This window comes from Fragaria vesca, linkage group LG6, assembly GCF_000184155.1.
Source record: "Fragaria vesca subsp. vesca linkage group LG6, FraVesHawaii_1.0, whole genome shotgun sequence".
NCBI lineage: Eukaryota > Viridiplantae > Streptophyta > Magnoliopsida > Rosales > Rosaceae > Fragaria > Fragaria vesca.
The window spans coordinates 11,539,761-11,547,655 of record NC_020496.1 but is presented as its reverse complement, the minus strand read 5'-3'; positions in this window follow the sequence as shown (position 1 = coordinate 11,547,655).

Below are 7,895 nucleotides of genomic sequence, written 5' to 3'. Positions count from 1 at the left end.
GCACTATATATATATATATATATACAATGCTGATCAGGTGTGAACGTCCGCACCAAAGTTTTGGTGCGGATTTCCATTTTTGCACCACTTTTCGATCTAATTTCCTCAAAGTGAAACTATTCTCCTCTTATGGCTCATATTGATTTACAATCAAGATGTACACTTACATCGTCCTTAGAAACATGGCATATTGTGCCCATTTTGGTCCCTTCCTTTGAAGGTGACTCATGGCACTGCATCCTCAAGGAGGATCGCCCACGTGTTTCCGGTTAAGTCTTCTACCCTATAGAGGATTTTTCATCATCAATTGTTCAACTAGGCTCATCCAAGCTCAGTGTGATGTCTTAGAATTGTCCGAAATTAAGGAGATAGTGGTTTTAAGTGTGTCTCGCACTACCGACCCTCCACGAACATGCCTGGTCATAGCATATAATGCGGCTATATGCTACGCCATTAAGGTGGACAGACACATATGGCTAGCTAGCATTTTCTATACACACTCTCTCATATATACATATTTATATTCACCGAAAATCTCATTTTCGGTAACTCTCTCGCAGAGAAATAAAAGCGTCAAAATTAATTAACGTCAAAACTCCAACAATTTTAAATGCTCAACCAAAACCATAGCATGCATATTATTTAAAATAAAAGTCCACTCACAAATTAGGCCTAAGCCTGCTGTCGATCTGGGGTCTCGTCTGCTCGAGCCTCCTCACGTCCTGTTCCAAATAAAATATTAATTTCCCAACCAATAATCCCATATTTAATCAACATAGGCAAAATTACCCGAGAGCCATAATTACGCTCATCATTGCCTAACTTCGATATTCTTAAATCGGAACGATCCGAACTTAAATATCATACTCAACAGTCGTAAATACAACCTCTCCAAAATACGACTTAAATCCTACGGCCGGGTTCTACATTAATTAACCGCCAAAAATACCAAACTTCGGAAAATCACAAACCTATCCAAATCTCATCCAAAAATTCCAAAATTCACACCAAAATACTCCTCTTAATAATCCACATTAAAACCCTAAAAATCTCCTAACCGGCGGCGGCTCCGCCGGCAGCGGCGGCCGGCAGCCGTTTTCCGGCGACCTGCAAAAGCTACCAAATTTTAACAGAATCTTCCTCTCAATCTCCTCTACAACTTTCATGACTAACACATCACCCAATTCCAAGCCTAACTAGGGCAATCGACTAAAAACATCCATAAATCCCTAAAACTTTCAATTAAACAAACCACCCTAACGAGATCGAATTTAGCCGAAACCTTTTGAGGGATTACTCACCTAGATGAGGGCTACAAGTTGAGCCAAAAATCACGACCTATGGTGGCCGGAAGACGGAGCTCCGGCGAAAAACCCATTCCGGCAGTCGAACCTTTCGGGGTTGACCGCTCCTTCACGGCGGGGTTAGAGGAGCTGTCACCGGTCCAAGAAGGTTGCTGGGTTGAAGACCGATTGATTGGGACCGGTGCGGCGGTCTGGGGCGGCCGGACGGCGGCGGACGGCGGTGGAGAAATTCCCGGGTGGAGAGAGGAGAAAACCGGGTGGGAGGAGAGAAAATCGGGAGAGAGGGAGAAGAGAAAAAAAAGTTTTGGGCCTCACCCCAAAACCGGTCCACAACCCTTAACCCAAACTTCCAAAAATAAAAACACCCCGAAAAATAATACCCGAATAAAAATTACCTTTTACTAGCTAAAATTTACTATTTTTACCGTCGTCGTATTTTCCCCATACGAATTATCCTCCGCACATAATCGTCCCCGAAACCCCTCTAGGGACCAATTAAACTATTTACTCAATGATCGGGACGGTAAAATTCTTATTATAAACACGCTAGTAAATAAGGTAAAAATATAAGGGTCGGGATGTGACACTAGTGTACATGAGGACGTGAGATAATGAGTCTACTATCGAACCACCATTCGTTGATGGATATCAACTTAGTTGATTGGCCTAATGGAAAGATACGATCCAGCATTAACAAAGAGATAGGTCCTTGGGCAGGTGATGCCGACACCGCAAGCTAAACCCTATCAACTATGCCTTTGTTAGATAGCGTAGTGAGAGTAAGAGCTTAGACTCACCTTATGGCGCAAGGTCTTTCACTAACACGCACTGGGATCAACTACGATGAGATATGCTCTCGTAATGGATGTCATTGAACTCCACTACTTTGTCAGTTTGGTAGTTTCCGAATAACTGAACATGCAACCTATGAACGTGGTCATAATAACATCTCTATGGGATCAGAGATATACATGAAGATCTTAAACCGACTTCATTCATCCAAATCAAGTTGCTCCAAACCACAGGAGCATGCGTTTGCTAAATGTATTGAAACGCACATGGACTCTACTTGATTTGGAAGGGATATGGTGAATTATGCCTTTGCGTGTTCATTCCGGATTTACATAGACTCTTGATGGATCAAGTGATGCCAATATGTATCAACATCCGAAGAAAAAGATCTTGGGAAGACATAGTCTCGATAAGGCACTCGATGACTGTATTGATGATGATTTTCCATCAATCGGCTTAGGCGCTCTATAACTAGTGAGGCCTACATATACTCCCATGATTAGTCAAGGTCTTTGCTCTAAAGAGAGATTCGTTGTTTTGTCTAAAGCAAGATGGCAAATATGTGTTAAGAGATGGAGTTCCCATCTAAGTACAATAAGACGCATCAATGTACTCAACACAATACGAAAGACTTGACATCTCATTCGTTATGAAAAGTTGTAAAGCTAAGTGTAGCTATGCGCCCACGCAACGCCAATGTAATGGCAGTAACTCCTTTTTCAATACTTAATGGTATGAAAGGTTGAGGCTTATTCTATCCCTACATAAGAAAGACACATCAAAAGCGAAATCAGAATCTACCAAGTTTTGTAGGTCAACTTCCACGGGATCTATAGGAAATCTCACTCACTGGAAAATGGTGAAATTGGTACCATTGGAAAGGTCTATGTGTCTACTTTCCAGAGACACCAACCATTTGATCATACCTATCATATTGAGTGAGTTATGGCCGTTTTCGTAAAGTAGGACGAATCTGTCCGAGAATCTGATTTTGGCAAAACAGTCAACTTCGACGGGATTTTGTGAATAGCTCCTGATGAACCAGAATGTGTGTAATATACGGTTGGAAAGCTAAATGAGTCTAGTTTCCAAAACCGTTTACGGTTCGTTCATATGTATTTCCTAGAGGAAGTTACGACTGTTCTAGTAATTAAAGGTCATGCTGCTCGGAAACCTGATTTCCTGCACGATCTTATGTTTTGAGTTCACAAGTGACCTTCTCCTCGAGATCTAAGTGTAAAAGATCATTTGAGGACAATACGGCATGATTTAGTTAATCATTGTCTAATGCCACATTTGAAGACATGTTAAAGAGCATTGACATGCTAAGTTTTTGAAACTTCCGTGATTAGTAAGAATCAGGAAGAGCCCTATGATTGATGTAAAGATCAGGGGGAGGTGCGAACTTCAAGGGGAGTCTAGCACATACATACATGTCACTATCAAATGTGAAGGGTGCGTTGTACTCTTTTTCTCCTACGATCAAGGTTCAGTTTTTCTCCCACAGGGTTTTTGTGACTTGACGAGGTTTTTGACGAGGCAACAGATCAGCACCATCGGCATATCAGCGCGCAACACAAGGGGGAGTGTTCTAGGATATTCTCTACGTGTGCCTTGGCCTTATGCCAATAGGATATGTAGTTAGACTAGATCTATGTATTCATATCCTTACCATATTGGTATTGTGTAATTCCCTATATAAAGGGCTCCTATCAATGAATAAGATGATGATTCTCTTGCTATCTCTTTGTCTCTACCATTAATCCTTCATCACTTTCTTGATTTTATGGTATCTTCTAAACTTCTTCTACAAAAAAAAAAATTGATATCTCACCATTAGAGGTTACTTTCCTCTCCTCCTCGATCTCATGATTCTCATCCCTACTCTCAACAATCACACCATATCTTTACTCATTCCACCTTAAATCTGATTTTGTTTTCCTCACAGGCATCGTTGACAATATCATCGGTAGTTATTTTTTTATTGTGTATGGAATCACGAAAACCATATTTAGATTAGGGTTTTGATTCATAGGGAGAAGAAGAGATTGTTGAAAAGGAGGTTAAAAAGATGTTTATTCAATAGAAGATGAGGTGAGAGGCTAAGAGCTATGATTGACGTTTTTATTTTTTTTTTTTCCTTCCAGTATAAACCTCAGGATCAATTGCATAATCTAGAGACGCACATCAATTGTCTATCCAGAGGGTGTGTGCACCAACACTTACAAGACCAGATGAATATACACCAAACTTGCAGGATTATGCGAATATTACATAGCAGCTCGTTCATAACAGCTCTGCCTATTGACAGTTTTTTTTTTTTGGTTGAGAAGGAGCTATGGTTGACATTTAGAGATGACAGAGGAGGGGAAGAAGAGATCGATCGAAGACGAAGAAGAAAACGTCTGATGAAGAAACCCTAATACAAAATAGGATTTAACAAAGAAAATAAAAAGAATAAGTAGTAAATTTAAGAAAGTTAAAAAAACAAAAATAATTTACGTAATTTAGGAAAAAAAAACTAGAGATTATACTTTGATGATATGGTTTTGCCATCTCAGCTGCCACCTAAGGTGGGCTCTAGGTGGTTCATCTAGCATTACTCTAATTCAAGTGATGTGGGGATATATTTACTTGATTTCCTTCATGTTCCTCAATCAAATCGTTATTATAAAAATAAAAGTTAATTAGTTCGGTGATTATATGATTTATACCGGTAGATTGCTTGATAAAGGACGTCTTTTCCAATCCAACAATCCAAGGCTTGTGCTTAAATTGGAGTTTTGGACCAATATCATGTGATGGTGCACAATATCCTTTGTAGCCGTAGACCAATCTCTACTATAAATTCAGGTGTTTAAGAAATTCACCAAATTATGTTTTACCTAAACTACCCTTAATGAGTTGATTAAAATAACTAACTTAAAAAATGTTATTATTGAAAAATAAAAACAATACGTGCAGATAATTATAAAAAGTGGATCTGAGAAGTTAAGACTTATAACTGCAACAAAAAACTCCTCACCACCCCACTAACGTACTTCACTAAAACTTTTTTTTTGATGGAAAGTTATTTAAGCATTATCGTACTCAAGCCAAAATGACACATATACATATTTTTCCCCACCGTATCTTGGGCAGGCCGGTTAAAGACTTGACATGCTAGCACCACTCATTACATGTTTAGTAATCACTTATTTCTAAAAGCAAACAAGAACTTAAAACTTAAAACTAGCTATGCAATTGATGCATTGCAAATTATTTAGGAGTTCAAAAATAAAAGCAACTAGAAACTAAATCTTCTCTTTACCCCTTGCCTGAAGAACTAAGAGGTACGTGCTGGCAGTTTACCAAAGATTGCAGCTGCAACCATATTAACACTTTCCTTTGGTTGCGGTGGCTTGGTGTTCTTTGAACCGATAGGCCTTCCTTTTTCATCTTTGAAGCTTCGACAACCTTTAATTTTTCTTTTGGGAGTGAGGCATTACATTCAGTTGGTAGTCCCAAAGATTGAGGAGTGAATTTTTCTTGTGAATTTTATTTGCTTTAGTTTCTTGAAAGAAACCACTGCAAGACAAGGTTGGAACAAAGACAAGGTTGGAACAAGGACGGTAGTTGCACCTTGTGTGGTGATTTTGCATGAGAAGGTGGTGTCCTTTTTACAGCATTGGTGCAAGGCTACGTCAACGTATCAGCAACATGAGCATTGGTTGTTTACTGCAATTCCTTTATTTCGTTGTCAGCTGCTCAAAGATCTTTAACACAAGGCTGCTACTACGTACATTCCTCATCCTCCCTTGCCAAATTAGTTTCATCCTCTTGAATCATGTCATCACATAAAACAATGGTTGAACTTCTTGTAGATGTGGCAACAAGTACTTTATTTATTGGTGCTAATTTCACAATTGTAAGTGCATTATTCTTATTCTCTCCACTCGGATTAACATGTTTCTTTTTCAAGATAATGGCCCCCTTGGCCTATTTGCGTACTGGTTGGAATAAAGGTCTACAAATAGATGGATTGTTGTCTCCTTGAAATTGAAAACTGTCTTTCTAATTGTGTTTGCTGTGAGGCTAGGGATAGCATTCGAAGTGGATGCATTTTAGTTGATCGGCTTGAGGATCACTCTCCCCAACAGTGGGCAATATTCATGCTCATGAAACACAAGGTTGCAATGATCACATATCGGAATCAGATTTTCAAAGAAAAAATGGATTTCAGCCTTAACCTTATCACATCCAATTTCAAATTCTTTTTTTAGCAAAAAGGGTTTCGAAATCTCATGGGAAACACTCTACCTTTCTTTTCATTACGAAGCAACTTACAATTAGTATAACTACCCGTAATTGCAGCAATATCCTTGATCATTGGTTTTGTCGCATAGTGACAGGGGATTTTTGTGATTCGCAACCAGAAAAACAATATGTGCAGCTTCTTCAACCGGAGTGGTGCCATCATACACCTGTAAGACAACAGAAGCATGGTGGAAATTCCATGGGCCTCCCCTAAGCACATTGTTGTGATCCTGCTTTAGATCATAACTGATGATGAAATAGTTTGCTACATCGCAATTCGCAACATTGAATGCTGAATTTCTTTCAAGATCCCAAACCCCTCTAAAGAAGTTGCATAGGTCGTTTAGGTAAGGTTGGTCCTTGACGAGGGGTCGCACAAGGAGATATGATTGGGTTGCTCTATCCCTTTTCCCCGACTTAAAGAGATCAATTGTATCATTTTTTATGAGAGCCAGGGAAGCGGCAAAAGAAAATGTAATATCCTCAATTGACATGGTTGTGATTTGGTTTGGGGAAGGAAGAAAAATTCTTTCTCGGTTTAGCAGCTGCGCTAGAGAGAAGAGCAGGCCTTAGTGTTTTTTCTTTTGTGAAAACTTGTCACTGATCTAATCAATTTGCAATAGTTATAGTGATTTCTTTATTACAGTACAACATATATAAATGATAATGTTGCGGCAATTGAACATTATGAGAAATTCATTTATTGTTAAAGAAGTTATTTTAATATAGATAAATAACATAAAAGGAGTCTAGTCTATCAGTATCTGGCTCTCGATGGTGGATGTGGTGCTTGTGTCAGCGGACTAGAGTTTACACACAAGGTTAGTTGGGTTCGAGCCTATATATTCTACAAGGGTTCCTTTTTTGGCCTTAGCAAATTGGGATTAGTTCTACTAAGCCTATTCAGTTGGTGCACAATTTTGCTACTTAGTCATAGCTTATTTATATGCTAGAGATTATAGTTAATAAGCTTACAGAATAAGCGAGCAAAAATTACAATGAATGAGTAGTACTATTGATCCTATGTGCTATAATTGTCAGCTTGTCATCACAACTTCTTATTTTGTCTATAGATGGTACGGGAAGGGTATGTAGTAGTTGTTCTGGCCTTGGATTTGCTTCTTATCTTCAATGAATTAAAAGGACTAATTGAAATAACGTCAGAAATTTTATTTAGCAATGCAGCTAGCCAGGTTCAAGTCTCATATCCTTTGCGTGATTTAATCTCCTTCTACTATGGTGAACTATGATAATGTTATTGGTGTGAAACGGGATGCTAGTCAATCATTGGAGCCCTTTGGTAAACGAGCACACAGTGTAGGTATTGCTATGGATGTCATCCCTTATGATCCGACATTTGTTCCAGAGATGTATCTCCCTTTGGAGGGTGAGAAGGATAAGGTGTCTCCGGCAAAAAACAAAAATGTTAGATGACCAATTGGGTCTAAAAAAAGAAGAAAATGGTGGATATGAACCTATAAAAATTGGGTTGGCGTTTTTTTT